The 15,999-nt window shown below is 43.4% G+C and overlaps 1 pseudogene; it reads left to right on the top strand.

Annotated features, from left to right (window-relative positions):
• The first annotated feature begins 278 nt into the window (after positions 1 to 278).
• Positions 279 to 15,338, top strand: LOC137161608 (butyrophilin subfamily 1 member A1-like; annotated as a pseudogene).
• The last annotated feature ends 661 nt before the right edge of the window (positions 15,339 to 15,999 follow it).

Raw genomic sequence — 15,999 nt, 5'->3', positions numbered from 1 at the left:
TTGAAAGAAGAGAAATGGGTGAAAAGAAAAATCAAGAATCTCTCTTTCTCTTTTTTTGTAGGGATGGGACAAAATCAGACTCATAAAGGAAATATATTTTCAACTTTATTAGAATGGCTGTTCTGACTCCATAATATGAAAAGTTCACTTAATAACGTATTTACTCATTTTTTATTTAACCTGTTTTCTTTATTGTTTGACTTTAATGATTTAATGTTAATGAGGGTTATGCTCACTATGATAAGGCTTTTTTCCCTCCTTCTTCCTGTTGTCTAGATCAAGTTACAGTGAAGATGAAGGTTCTCTTTTTCTGTCATGGCTCCAGAGCCAGCTCCCCTCTCCCTGGTTTTATTTTCTTCCTTACTTTTTATGTTCACAAGATGGAATCAGGTAGGAATCCGCAGTGTGTCTGCTGTTTCTTAGAGGATTTATTTAGGCCCCTGAAGTGTCTTAACAACATGCTTAACTCAAAGTCAGTGGAACAACTCACAGTGTGTAAACTTACCCAAACAGCAAGATCAGTACCTTCATTATTCAATGTTGGCTCTGATTGTGTTGCTGCTGGGTTATTTTATTTGTTCTGGGACAGTGTAATGGTCTCTTTATTCACACAAGTATTTTTAAAAGACTGTCCAGGGTTAACAAAGCATTAGATGGATATGTATTGAAGAGTTTAATAATAATCATAAAAAATAATAATTAAAGAAATCAATAAATTAAATGAGTGGGTTTCAGATATAAAAAAGATCAGAGCCATAGTCTGAGACTCACATGTGCACAAAACAGAAGAAGAACCAGCATATATTGATATCATGTGATAGTTTAATTGGGCCTGTTAGTGAATACATATACGTGAGGTGTAGTATACACCATATTATTAGGTACTATGTGCACAGTGGTCCTATAATATGCATTATATATATAATGGAGGTATTGCTACGCCCCCCTGGTTTGGAATGTGGTGTCCAAAACACAGATAAGGAAGGTAAAGAACACGTTAAGGAAGTGGTGGATTAGATCGTAGGTGATGTGTAAAGTGCTTTTTCACTTGTCATGATATAAATATAAGTGGTTTTGAGGTGTATATTTCTGAAGCACACCCTCTGTGTACGGAAAGCACACTGCCTGATAATAATTGTCTCTCGGAAGGAGGGTGTGTATGTCTCCTTTGCATAGTGAACTGTTTTGTCTTTAGGCAACACTCTTGGTTAAGTTTGGTTATTTGGTCTCTTGATCATATGACGTATTGACCCATAATAGTCCAAGAATTGGCTGTAGCAACGCTCTGTCTCAGGAGCACCATGGTGAAAGAACACCAGATATGGCCCACCTACCCCACCCTTAGTCCTGTTGAGGCCCAGCAGATTTCATGTGAATTCCAGTGCACTTAGAAAAACAGGCTATTGAATAGGAAGCGTCTCAACCACACACCGAGCACGTCCATTTCCAGTTCTCTGCATCAGTTTCTCTGTTGTGTGACTGTGCCATGGACAGAACGCACCCCTCTTCAGCTTCCCACCCCGTGTCAGCACCTGTGCCATGCACTGAACCTCCCTATTCCCAGCTCCCCACTCTCTCCAGTGCTCTGTGCCTCTGCCATGCGCCAAACTTCTCCACGCCCCCTCTCAGTGCTGTGTGTCTGGGCCATGTGTTCTTATAACACAGCCCCACCCCCACTGCACATGAGCACTGCTCTCCCTGAAACATTCAGGCTGAAATTTTCCATGCCGGTGTCTGCCTCTGCCTGAACTTTTTGGAAATGGAATCTGTTGGATGTGTCCTTCCTATCCAATTTCCACCTTCCTCTGAGCTTTTTTTTTTTTTTTTTTTCTGATTCATTTTCCAGTGGAGTTCACAGTGATTGGACCCCGTGACCCTGTCACTGCCACCATGGGTCAGGACACTGTGTTGCCCTGTCACCTGTCCCCCAGGATGAGCGCTGCAAACATGGAGGTGAGATGGTTCCGGTCTGAGTTTTTATCCTTTGTGCACCTGTATCGTGATGGGAAGGATCAGGATGAAGGGCAGATGACAGAGTATCGGGGAAGGACGGAGCTTTCAAAAGCTGAACTCACAGATGGAAACGTTGCCTTGAGGATTCTCAGTATCAGACTCTTTGATGAAGGACAATATCGCTGTTTTGTGAAAGATGATAGATTTTATGAAGAAACCATATTGGAACTGTGGGTAGCAGGTCAGTGGCTTGTGACAGTTTTATCTTTGCGTGGTCTGCAGGCTTTATTCTTTCTTATTACAACAACTGTGACTCCCTGCTTGTGAAATATTTCGCAATAACACAGTGTATCTAAGTTTCAGCAAACAGCCACTTTCATACTAAGGGAAATGAGCTGACAATTTTCCTGACATGTTAATAAAAACATTTTCAGGATGGCCAAGGCACTTTCTTGCCCAATCTTGATTGACTCCTAAAATGGTCTTTAGTTAATGGGGAAAGGACTTGTGGACAAACATGGCCTTCCAGTTTCTCTGCAGTCATTTTTAGGATGTGTGACTAAGGTGGGATTGCCAGATTTTTATGGCCTTCTTATTGGTTCACTACCGGTTGTTACTTAGGGGTATAGTTAAAATCAGATGCAGCCTTCTTATTTGCTGAGACTGTATAATGGTGATGGTGGTGGTGGGGAGTTATGTATTTACCATGCTTGGACAAGATGGATCTTTCTCCCTTGCTGCTTTGACACTGTAACCATGAAGCCAATTAGATGTTTTTTTACAATAAATATATCTATCCAATGCACTTACTATCAGATTTCTGAAAGTTCATATCCCATTCGGGTATCAAAATGAAGGGGTCATATCTCCAAAGGTGCTGAACACTCAGTTGCTTCTGTGTTGAGGACAATATTTGCAACTGACTCAGTGCTGTTATTTTAAATAGTTCTTCACATTTTTGTGTGTCCATGAGCATTGGGATTTCAGAGATTCCAGTATCCATTCATCCCTTCATCTGGCTACCCACATGAATTAGTGCTTTCTAGTGTGAGGAAGGGATCCACAAAGTGTTCCTCCTCCCTTATGCCTTATAAATTAACTCATGGAATGAACACCTTTATGTATTTCCCCCTTAGGACTAGGCTCTGCTCCTCTCATCTCTGTTGAGGGTCACCAGGATGGAGGGATCCGGATGGTTTGTCGATCAGCTGGTTGGTACCCAGAGCCTGAGGTGCTGTGGAAAGATCTCAATGGGCAACATTTACCATCACTCTCTGAAACAAAATCCTGAGGGGATAACAACCTGTTTGAAACAGAAACTGCTATTGTTGTAAAAGAACAGTCAAACCAAAACTTGTCCTGCTGCATCAGAAACACCATTCTCAATCAAGACAAGGAATCGGCAGTTTATATAGCAGGTGAGTTACCATTCATATCCCACACTGAACTCACCATCGCTAGAAATAAAACATGACATAGGAAGAAAAGAACTGAAACATCTGTGCTGGGTATTTCATAATCCACATACAAACAAAGAAGATGGGAGGCTGGTATCTTTCCGGGGTCACAGTTTAGGCAGCCTGATTCCCTTAATTGGGAGTATTAAGACTATGAATGTTTTAGATTTCATGTAAGTTTAATATTAAGCCTGACCTTCCTGATATTCTAGTGCACATGTTCACACACAGACACACACACATACACACACAAAACTTCCGCCATTTTTTAGAAGAAACTTTCACTCAATGCATTGACACCAGATGTTCCTGCAACCTTAAATTCATATTAATGATTTATTTAAATGTGGTAAATTTTGTACTGTGTCTTGTTTGTGATATTGTCGCTGCATCAGTTCATTCTTCATTAATTGTTGTGCAAAATGTTACATAAGTCATGTGATGTTGTTTCTACTGACTTTCAATGGGACTTCTGCTCCTTAAGTCACTTTGGTTCAGATCCACAGAAGGACTCAATTTACCCTGGTCTACACACAAAAGTTGCATTTATTACCTATTAAGTTAATCAAAGCCACTTTCTTGGGTGAACGTTCATATAGGGTTCAGAGTGCCCTATATAAGTTTGATATTCAGTCAATTCTCTACAGAGTTCAGTTAAATGGAGGCAGGGCACTATTAAGATGATTTATTATTTAAGGTTTTGTGCAGTAATTTATATAAATTGGTGGAACCCACAGAGGTTGTCAACTCTTGAACCAATTTAAAAATGACTCCATAAAAGGGTGGCCCCAGTTTCACTAGATCAGAGCACAAACCATGTGCAGAGAAGGCCTTGGGCACATTTGAAAAGTCCACCCTGGTTATATCCATCATGGAGTCTTTAACCCATGATCTGAGGACTTCAATACGTCAGTCATAGGCTAGGGATCTATTACAGGAGTGGGTGGGTGAGGTTCTGTGGTCTGCGTTGTGCAGGAGTCAGAGTAGATGATCATATTGGTCCCTTCTGACCTTAAAGTCTGTGACTGAATCACTGTGAACACAAGACCAGCAAATGAAAATTAGTTAGTTTGCTGCACCAATATCTTTAGGAATTGTGATTGTGATTTCTCCAAATAATTGAGGGTAATGGCAGATTTTAAAAAAATATTCTGATTAATCTGGCAATTTCTGAATGTTGCTGAACACTAAGGGACAAATTATTTGGGTTAACTCTGTTGAACTCAATGGGGTCTTAAGAGCAGATAATTTGGCCCTGAAGTCTACGGCCCTCTGAATAGGAATAAATCAAACCAGGCCTGTTTTTTCAAGGATAAATCAGTATTAAAGCTGTGTTGGTTGGAGCCATATTTAAGATCAGTTTCTGGTTTTTGTGTAGTACACACTGGCCATTCTTTCACTCTTGTCTCACACAAATCCTGCTGGGCACTATCCATGTATTTGTCTGAAATAAAAACATTCGCCTTTAGTCACTGCTTCCAAATTAAGGAAAGTCTTGGGTGTTTTGTTTTTCAGATCCCTTCTTCCTGAGGGTGAATCCCTGGGTGGTGGCTCTGAGTGTGATCCTGATGGTTTCGTTTGTTTGTTTGATTGGCCTCATTATTTATCACTTTAAAATGAAAGGTAACTATCAGAGGGAGAAATACACTGGACATGAAGGTTTTATTCTAATAAATGAATAAAGGCAATTTAGGAATTGAACATAAAAAGAATGTGTGACCTGCTGATCTATTCCAAATAAAGAAGAAGAACAGATGTGTATTTATTGATAGCGAGTGGGGGCAGAAGTGTGGGGAGAGAGAATAGAAACTGAACCAGACAATCAGATCATAGCAGACACAGCTGTGTTCTGCTCGGTCCTCCATCTCCCCCTCTTTCCCAGTTCTCAGAGGGTTACAGCTGTCTGTCTCTGGTCCCACTTGAGACAAGGTTCTGCAAAGCCTAGGCTCCCATATGCGTACTTCAAATCTCTTTTTTGCTAATGAAGTGCAGTGCACCTTGACATTACAGTGATGGGCCCTATAGAAACGCCCTGTGGTAAATCAGTAAATGGACACATTTGTTCTTCAGTCACAGGGGGAAAAAAGTCATATCAACTTTTACATAACTCAGACATCCCTGTCCATGCCTCTGTTCACTTAATCCATAAAGAATATCTGCCAAATTTCCAAATAAATGGGACATGTCCCTCTATGCTCCCAATGAATTTTGTTACTATAGCATGTCGTGTTCTAACTCCCATGAAGCACGAGATGAGAATAATTTGTTTTTTTCTGTATTTTTAAGGGAAACTCACTGAAGAAGTTGGTAAGTTTCAATTTTCCTTTTTCCACAAGTACAATTTTTGACAATAGTTACACATTTGTATATAGGCTTGGTTGTTTCTTTGTTTTATTTTTATTTTTGTGTGTGTGTCAGGGTGGGCGGGGGGAAGAGGTTGGTGTGTGTGTGATCGGCTGAACCTTTTAGGGTCTGTTTGGGTGTTTCCAGAGACCCTTTCCCCTAAAGTCCTTCTAATTAGGGAATGAGCTCAGCAGAGGCACGTATCTCAGGGCTGTGGATTTTTCACACACCTGAGAGAAGTGGCTATGCCAAGTTTTCAGTGCAGACAAGACCTCAATCTCAGAATTTTTCACAAGAATCTACGGAGGTCTGGCTTGTTAATGAAGGTGTGCTGATGTGGGAATTATCTGTAATATGTTTATGAAGCACATGTGTGCCTCAGTTTACCCTTTATGCGGCATTGTTACCCAGTAGGGGGGAATGGACTGTTTGCTCTCAGAGCAGGCTAGAAGACATAAGTACAGGTGCTGCCTGGCTGTCTGGGCCTTAGTCCCTATATTAATAGAGCATCTGAGAAGACCATGGCAACTCCAGTCATCTGAACATTGGCACCTAGCAACCAATGACCCAGAGGCAGATGGATATCCCCACATCTGAGCAGGGAAGTTGAACAACATCCCCCAGCTGAAGTAGCAAAGGACTGGAGAGGTGTGAGGTGGGGGATAGGTGGTGGCTGCTGGAAGGAGTCGTGGCTCTCACCTGGGGTCTGACCAAGGGGGTCAGACAAAGACACAAACAGAGCTAGGATAGTGGGGTTCACTACAGCTTGGCTGGGCTCTGGGCTGACCAGAACGGTCTGTGCTGTAACCTTCCATTCTCGGTGACAATGTGAGGGCTTCGTAGGCAGCTGTGTCCAGGTAACTAATACACCCGGCTGTTCTGACAGCGCTCTTTGAGTGTCACTGTGAACGCTCGGTGATGTGTGTTTATCCCTGAAGATTGTGCCAAGGGAGTCTAGACAGCTGGACCCCAGGACATGGTTTGTCTTCAACCACTCCCTGCTGCAGTCAGCTTGGACCTGGTCTGAAGGGCCCTTTTGAGTAGCAAACGTTCACAAGTTGTCTTCCTACCAGCGGCTCTGTTGCAAGAATTGCCTACCTCTGAGTTCCAGCAGCCTTCCTCCTGCCTGCCCCCCTTCCTGTGACAAACTCTCCCTTTCAAGATCATGTCCTCCAAGTGGCGCAGGCCCTGCAGCAACGCCTGGTTAATACCACTTGAGCCCAGAGGAGTTTTCGTTTTTTCCTGTCTGTGACAGGGTGTGGCCCCTTGACAGAGTCCAGTTTTATAACATTTGGAGTAAGTCTAAATTAGATAAACTTCACAGCACAATGTTATTTGCGGTGTGGGAAGAAGCAATAGAAAAGAAGTTGAATAGAAATAATCACCCTGCCTTAACATTTGTATTGATGATAAAGAGAAACAACACAGAAGGGAAGGAAAACTCATACACTTTGATATGTATTTCTGTTTATTCTGTAGGGAAACGAGATCTAAACATTGGCAAGTGTCATTGTCCTTCCTCTGATAAGAAATTTTTGTACCAAATTGGATCCTCACGTGGGAGTGTAATTTGAGTCGTAGCTGGGTTAGGTGACCTAGTGGTTAGTACACTTAGTGCCCCCTCCCAGTGGGCAGGTCTTGCCGTCCAGGTCCTCTTTTAATCAGAGGAGCAGGGAGTCATGCAGTTGTATGGGAGTCCAGGCCCGTCCACTCCACCTGGCTCTGACCCAAGAGGAGGGTCAACAATGTCTGATCCCCAAAGTGGTCCTCTGAGTCGCCCTCTCTGCATCACTTCCTATCGTCTGCTGTTCTCCTCCAGCTTCCAGTCCAAAATAAGGTGAAAAGAAAAAGAAAAGGCAATCAAACCATCAGCCCCAACCAGGCTAAGCGTACAATCAGTCCCTTGGGGAGACTTCTCTGGCAGCCTTGTTGGAAGGCTTCTCTGACCACTGTCAGAAGACAGGATAGTGGGTTAGATGGATCAATGGTCTGACCCAATATGGCCGTTCTTATGTTCTTGTCAGGACCCTTCAGGGTAGGTCTGTCCTCCTCAGCCTCTTCCTTCTGAGCTGGCTTACTCCCTTTTCACTCCTTTCCCCAGTTGGAGCATGATCTGCAGGGCTGGTGGGTCAGGGATACCTGGGCCAAGGGTAGATTTGTATATGACTCCCTCACACACCCTTCCCCTCAGACTTTGGGCTGTGGTGTCCTGGGGCCAGTTCGTGTCCCCTCCATCCTATGATAAGAAGTCAGCATATTTGTTTTATGTGCCTGAATGATGTGCCAGCTGAAATCTACATGGCTGCATTGAGAGATACCGCTGCATGTTACCTGGGTTATGGTGTGTAATTGAGTTTAGCCAGTGGAGTGGGGCATGGTCAGTTACTAGGTGGAAGGGGTGTCCCTATAGATAATTGCTTAGGGCATCAATGGCTCATTTCACCTCCAGGGCCTCCTTCCTGTCGCTCAATTAGGCTACCTCCTGTGGGAACAGCTTCCTGCTGAAATAGAGAACAGAGCGTTCTCTTCCTCCAAATTCTTGAGTCTGATATCAGACACATCTCTTTGGAGAATAAAGGACTTTTAGAAGTCTGATTGGAATTCTCCTGGCTGCTGGGTCAATGAGTCTTTTAGTGCCCTAAATGCCTTGTCACGGATTTTAGTCCAATGGACCTTTTTGGGTGCAGTGTCTTTAACCAGCCTGTCAAAGGGCAGCCCTGGCAGTGAAGTTTGGGATGAATGGTGGATAGTATCCCGCTAATCCCATAAAACCGCCGGACTTTCTTCTTTGTGGAAGGGACAGGGCAGCTCACTAGAGATTGGAGTTCTTTCAACAAAGATTTTAGCTGCGCTGTCTGCCCTTCCCCTCCAGAGCATACCCTAGGTAAGTGACTTCTTGGTTGGCCAGGCGACATGGTTTCGCCATCTAACCTGCCTCTTTGAGAGCTCGTCATTCCGCAGCAACATGCTTCATATGCTTGGCCCAGCTCTCACTGTAGATGATGATATCGTCTATGTAGGTGGCGGCATAGGATGTATGTGGCCACTCTGTCCATCAGTGGCTGGAAAGTGGCAGCGGCCCCGTGAAGTCCAAAAGGCTTGGATTTAAAGTGGTATACTCCATCACAGGGAGTTTGTTCAGTTGTTGTGGAGTTGTTCGCTTTTAAATTTAATTTTTTTTTTTAGCATTATTAACCCTGGTTTTGTTTTTTTGCTTATTTGTTTTTTATTATTATAATTCTTTCTTTGTGGGGTGTGTTTTTTTAATGTAACTATATAAAGTGTGGGGAAACACTAAACTGGATGAATTTCACGCCAAAAGCTAATTTGAAAAATTAATATGAAATAGAGTCACAGAGTTTAAGACCAGACATGATGACCGTATCCTCTAGAATGACCTCCTTAAAAGGAGATTGGATAGAAATAATCTCTGTCTTTACTGTCATACTGATGATAAAGAGAAATTAAACATAAGAAAAGGAAAACACCTAACAAACAATATGTGTATTTCTGTTTAATTTTTAGGCAAAAGAGATGAAGACATTGGTAAGTGTTGTTATCCTTCCTCTAACAATAAATTGTTTGTATCAAATTGGATCCTCATGGGGGACTTAGTTTAATTGTTGTGGAGTTGTTTGCTTTTAAATTTAACTTCTATAATTTTTTTTGCAATATGTAACCTTTTTGTTTGTTTGTTTACTTTTTTATCATTATTATTCCTTTTGGAGGAGTTATTGTAATTGTATAAAATGTGCGGAAACAATAATTGGATAGATTTCACACCAAAAACTGATTAGAAATAGAGACTCAGAGTTTAAGACCAGAAGGGGTCACTGGTCCTTCTCTCATCTGACATCCTGAAGAGGAGTTTGATTTCTCCCAGACTTCTTATCCTAATAAAGAAGAAGAATATGTGTGCATTTATTGATAGAGGGTGATGGCAGAGGTGGTTGGGAGAGAGAATAGAAAGTGAACCAGACAATCAGATCCTAGCAGACACAACTGTGTTCTGCTCGGTCCTCCATCTCCCGCTCTTTCCCAGTTCTCAGGGGGTTACAGCTGTCTGTCTTTGGTTTCACCTGAGACAAGGTTCTGCAAAGCCTAGGCTTCCAAAATGCGTACTTGAAATCTCTTATTTGCTAATAAAGTGTAGTGCACCTTGACATTACAGTGATGGGCCCTATAGAAACGCCCTGTGGTAAATCAGTAAATGAACTCATTTGTTCTTCAGTTAGAGGGGGAAAAGTCATATCAACTTTTACGTAACTCAGACATCCCTGTCCATGCCTTTGTTCACTTAATCCATAAAGAATATCTGCCCAATTTCCAAATAAATGGGACATGTCCCTCTATGCTCCTAATGAATTTTCATACTATAGTATATAGTGATCTAACTCCCATGAAGCACGAGATGAGAATAATTTGTTTTTTTCTTTATTTTTTAAGGGAAACTCACTGAAGAAGTTGGTAAGTTTCAATTTTCCTTTCCACAAATACCAGTTTTGACGATAGTTACACATTTGTATATAGGCTTGGTTGTTTCTTTGATTTATTTTTATTTGTGTGTGTGTGTGTCGGGGTGGGCAGGGGGAAGAGGTTGGTGTGTGTGTGGTAGGCTGAACCTTTTAGGGGCTGTTTGAGTGTTTCCCGAGATCCTTTCCCCTAAAGTCCTTCTAATTAGGGCATGAGCTCAGCATAGGCACATATCTCACTAGAGATTGGAGTTCTTTCAACAAAGATTGTAGCTGCGCTGTCTGCCCTTCCCCTCCAGAGCATACCCTAGGTAAGTGACTTCTTGGTTGGCCAGGCGACATGGCTTGGCCATCTAACCTGCCTCTTTGAGAGTTCGTCATACCGCAGCAACATGCTTCATATGCTTGGCCTAGCTCTCACTGTAGATGATATCGTCTACGTAGGTGGCAGCTGTGGCCACTCTGTCCATCAGTGGCTGGAAAGTGGCAGCGGCCCCGTGAAGTCCAAAGGGCTTGGATTTAAAGTGGTATACTCCATCACAGGGAGTTTGTTCAGTTGTTGTGGAGTTGTTCGCTTTTAAATTTAATTTTTTTTTTTATCGTTATTAACCCTGGTTTTGTTTTTTTGCTTATTTGTTTTTTATTATTATAATTCTTTCTTTGTGGGGTGTGTTTTTTTAATGTAACTATATAAAGTGTGGGGAAACACTAAACTGGATGAATTTCACGCCAAAAGCTAATTTGAAAAATTAATATGAAATAGCATCATTGAATCACAGAGTTTAAGACCAGACATGATGACCGTATCCTCTAGACTGAGCTCCTTAAGACGTGATTAAATAGAAATAAACTCTCAATCTTTACTGTTTTATTGATGATAAAGAGAAATAAAACATTTACCAACACTTACCAAAAATATGTATTTATTTCTCTTTAAATTTTAGACAAACGAGCTCAAGAAATAAGTAAGTGGCATTATCCTTCCTCTGACAAGATACTTTTAGTACCAATTTGGATCCTCATGTGGGAGTTTGTTTAATTGTGGTGGAGATGTTTGTTTTAAAATTGGACATTTAAAATATTTGCAATATGAAAACTTTTACTGTTGGTTTTCTTGCTTTACTACTACTAGTAGTAGTATTGTGGCAGACTGAGGGGGTTGCTTTTTTAATGTACCCTTATAAAATGTGGCGAAAGATGAAACTGGAAGAATTTCAGTTCACAACAAAAACTTATTTGAAAAATTGATAAGCAATAGAGTTATAGAGTTTAAGACTAGAAGGGATGACCAGATCCTCTACTTTGACCTTCTTAAGAGGAGATTGAATAGAAATAATCTGTCTTTACTGTCATACTGATGATAAAGAGAAATTAAACATAAGAAAAGGAAAACACCTAACAAACATATATATTTATTTCTCCTAATATTTTAGAAAAAAGGGATCAAGAAATAAGTAAGTGCCTTTATCCTTCCTCTAACAATAAATTGTTTGTATCAAATTGGATCCTCATGGGGGACTTAGTTTAATTGTTGTGGAGTTGTTTGCTTTTAAATTTAACTTCTATAATTTTTTTGCAATATGTAACCTTTTTGTTTGTTTGTTTACTTTTTTATCATTATTATTCCTTTTGGAGGAGTTATTGTAATTGTATAAAATGTGGGTGGAAAATAATTGGATAGATTTCACACCAAAAACTGATTAGAAATTGAGACTCAGAGTTTAAGACCAGAAGTGGTCACTGGTCCCTCTCTCATCTGATGTCCTGAAGAGGAGTTTGATTTCTCCCAGACTTCACTGTGGTATTGATGGTATAGAGAAATAAAACATAAGGAAAGAAAAACACCTAACAAACATATATATTTATTTCTCTTTACATTTTAGAAAAACGGGATCAAGAAATAAGTAAGTGCCTTTATCCTTCCTCTGACAAGAAATTGTTTGTACCAAACTGGATCCTCCTGGGGGACTTTGTTTAATTGTGATAGAGCTGTTCGCTTTTACATTTATCTTTTACAATTGTGTTGTAATATGAAACTTCTTTTAGTCTGCTTACTTGCTTTTTATTACTTTTTTTTTGTGGGGTTAATGTAATTTTATAAAATGTGGGGAAACAATTCACACCAAAAGCTAATTTGAAAGACTGATAAGTAATAGAGTCATAGAGTCACAGATTTTAGGACAAGAAGGGACCCAAGGTCTCTCTCATTTGACATCCTGAAGAGGAGTTTGATTTCTCTCAGATTTCTTATCCTAATAAAGAAGAAGAATATATGTGCATTTATTGATAGAGGGTGGTGGCAGAGGTGGTTGGGAGAGAGAATAGAAAGTGAACCAGACAATCAGATCATAGCAGACACAGCTGTGTTCTGCTCGGTCCTCCATCTCCCCCTCTTTCCCAGTTCTCAGGGGATTACAGCTGTCTGTCTCTGGTCTCTCTTGAGACAAGGTTCTGCAAAGCCTAGGCTCCCATATGCATACTTCAAATCTTTTTTTTGCTAATAAAGTGTAGTGCACCTTGACATTACAGTGATGGGCCCTATAGAAACACCCTGTGGTAAATCAGTAAATGAACTAATTTGTTCTTCAGTTAGTGGGGGAAAAGTCATATCAACTTTCACATAACTCAGACATCCCTGTCCATGCCTCAGTTCACTTAATCCACAAAGAATATCTGCCCAATTTCCAAATAAATGGGGCTCACTATGGCTTGGCTGGGCTCTGGGCTGGGTTATGTACAGGTCTATACATTGGAAGGTGGCTTCTGGTACAGAAGACAGGTATAGGTAATGACCAAGAAAATATGGCCACAGGGGAACTGTGGGAAAGCACTGGAGGACTATTGGCAGCTGAGATGATTAGCCTCCATCCACACCGCAAAGTACCCAGGTAACCAACCTAAATTAAAGTGGAACCTGGACTGCAGCCTATACCCAAAGTCTTGCCAGCCAGCCTGAGTTTAAAGGACCAGCAAACCTGAGTCAGAGTTTTTGTGCTTGAGCAATTAACAGCTTAGGGGCAGCAGCCAAGTAAGATCCTGGGCTAACTCTGCAGTGAAGATACACCCTGGGAGAGAGAGACTCATGCAGGTCAGTGGAGGTTCTGATGATTTATATGACAGGATACGTCTGGAAAACTTATATCTTTATTTTTCCCTCATTGTAATAGTTTGTACAATATTGAATCATGAAATACTAGTTGAGATCAGCTCTCATCTCAAATTATGTGCTTGGTTTTAGGGTGGAGAAGACACGTGGCACCTATAGAAGAAGGTAATTAACGATAGTATTTTATCAGTGTCTATATATCAGTTCCCATGAGACAATGTTCCTCTTTTTCCTTGAATGTGGCAGTGGACGTGTTAGTTCATTCCCCAGCATCCTGCATTTCACAGCACAGCATGAGGTGAGGCAGGGCTGTGATTGTGTCCTAGCACACCACAATGATCTGTAGCATATTGCAGCTACTCTTCCTGCCTCTCCACTGCCTACATGGGCTCTGCACCCAACAGATTTGTGAGAGCAGCTTCCACTTATTGTACAGAGCCAGTGGGAGATGCAGCTCCACAACCTCTAGCCCAGGGGAGTTTGTTTTCTCTCCATGTTCTAATGGCCTATCTCCAATGCCGCTCTGCTTCTTCCTTCATCTTCTCTATGGAGGAAGCCAGTAGCTCTGCAGTGACCTCCTATTGACTTGGTGAGCAGGGAGTGTGTCTGTGGGTGATCCTTGCTCCAATCTCAAGCAGAGGGACAGAGCCTTGGTCACAGATAGAGGCTCTCCTGGCTCCAATACACAGACCCAGGGAGCTCCTGTGATCAGGCTGCTAAACTAGGATGCAGCAGAATAAAACCAGCACAGATGGGCTCTGCAACCTGGGATCTTGTCTCTTTTCTCTTCTCTCCAACTACCATGATCCCAGAATTCTCCTGTCCCTGTTAAACAGGACATCACTTTAGTCTCCCGTCACTAGCATGGCCCTCGCTTTCTTTCCACCAGCCACCTACTCCACAGCTCCCCCCACACATAGCTTCTTCCTCATTCGACTATGAGCCCTTCCCCTGTGTTAACCCCTCCCTCATGACGTACTTTTGTGTTGCGCTGCTCAGCAGCAGTTGCAGTTCTGGGCATGTTCAATCCTGCTCCTGTTTGGCCCGTTGCTGTCCAAGGACTGACATTTCAGAGCAGGCAGGATACCAGCGGGAGGGAGGCCCCAAACCAAAGTCCAGCTCAGGGGAGCAGGGACACAGTGAGATTCAAGCTGGGGAGGGGGAGGGGAGCTCTGTCAATGTTCACTGAGTTGTACAATCTGCCAGGGCCCCCAGACTCTCTAGGCCCCTCCGTGGGGAGAGGTCGGGGCAGGGGGGAAAGATTCCAAGTCCCAGGCTTAGCCCAGCTGATTCTTTCACTCTGTGACTGACTCGTCTCTGCCAGGCTGTGACTCTCCCCAGCACTTTGCTGCCATCTCAGAGCTGATGGGTAAATCCTGGAGGAAGGAGATTTCCTGATTCACGTTCCAGGTGGGGCAGATTCTGTCACTGACACCATCAAACCCTTCCCCAGGGCTGAGCTCGGCCCCTAACGCTCTGATTCTCTCTCCCAGCAAATGTGACTCTGGATCCAAACACGGCTCATCCCGAACTCGTCCTGTCTGAGGATGGGAAAAGTGTGAGAGCAGAACACACACGGCAGGATCTACCCGACAACCCTGAGAGATTTGACACTGTGTATTGTGTGCTGGGCTGTGAGGGATTCACCTCGGGGACACATTACTGGGAGGTGGAGGTGGGGGATGGGAGATACTGGGCTGTGGGGGTGGCCAGAGAGTCTGTGAGGAGGAAGGGAGAGATCAGCCGTAGCCCTGAGGAGGGGATCTGGGCTGTGGGGCGGTGGCTGGGTCAGTTCTGGGCTCTCACCTGCCCTTGGACCCCCCTCCCCCGGCGCCGGGTCCCCAGCAGGATCCGGGTGTGTCTGGACTGTGACCGGTGGCAGGTGACATTTTTGATGCTGGTGACCAGGCCCCGATCTTCACTTTCCCGCCGGCCTCTGTCCCTGGTGGGAGAATCCGCCCCTGGCTCTGGGTGTGGGCAGGATCCCCGCTCAGACTGTGTCCCTGAGACACTGGGGACCATCTCTAGCCTCACACACCCTAGTCTCTATGACCCTGGAGGACTCCCATCTACCCAGCTCCTTCATCTCTATGATCTCTGGAAGCTCCTTCCCCCTCCCTGCAGCACCAGGGATGGGAGGGGGAGGAGGGTGAAGAACCCCTGGAGCTGCAGGGGGAGCAGAGGGGCCCTGAGGGGCAGATGTGGGGCTGGGCAGGGGCAGAATTAACAGCCGGGCTGGGGACAGGCAGACGTGGGGTGGCCGGACCCAGCATTAATTAATGAGGGTTTGGGGGGTTGGGAGAAGCTGGAAGCTCCGCAGCGGCAGGGAGGGTTTGTACAATCTGTGGGGTTAGATCTCACTGGGGCTCCCAGCCAGAGCTCCTGCCGCAGGGCCACAGTCACCTTCCTCTGTCGCTGCAGGGCTGGCACCACAGGAATTGTCACACACATGCAGGGGACGGGCAGGAAGAGTTCACAAATCACAGGATCACCCAGATACAGTCTGTGTTGTTCTGAAACCTCATGTTTCGCAGGTTCATTTTCTTGACTTTCGGTTCTGACTCATGATTTTTAACTTCTGGGGCTGGCAACGCTGCGGAGCCCCTGGGAACCAGAGAAATTAGAGAAAAGAAAAGGGAAAGATAAAGTAAAACAAAATAAACAGAGA

Source organism: Emydura macquarii, unplaced genomic scaffold, assembly GCF_026122565.2.
Source record: "Emydura macquarii macquarii isolate MOO-44397 ecotype Brisbane River unplaced genomic scaffold, CSIRO-AGI_Emac_v2 contig_2345, whole genome shotgun sequence".
Lineage (NCBI taxonomy): Eukaryota > Metazoa > Chordata > Testudines > Chelidae > Emydura > Emydura macquarii.
Note: the sequence above shows the minus strand (reverse complement) of the source record. Positions and strands in the feature narration are given on the sequence as shown.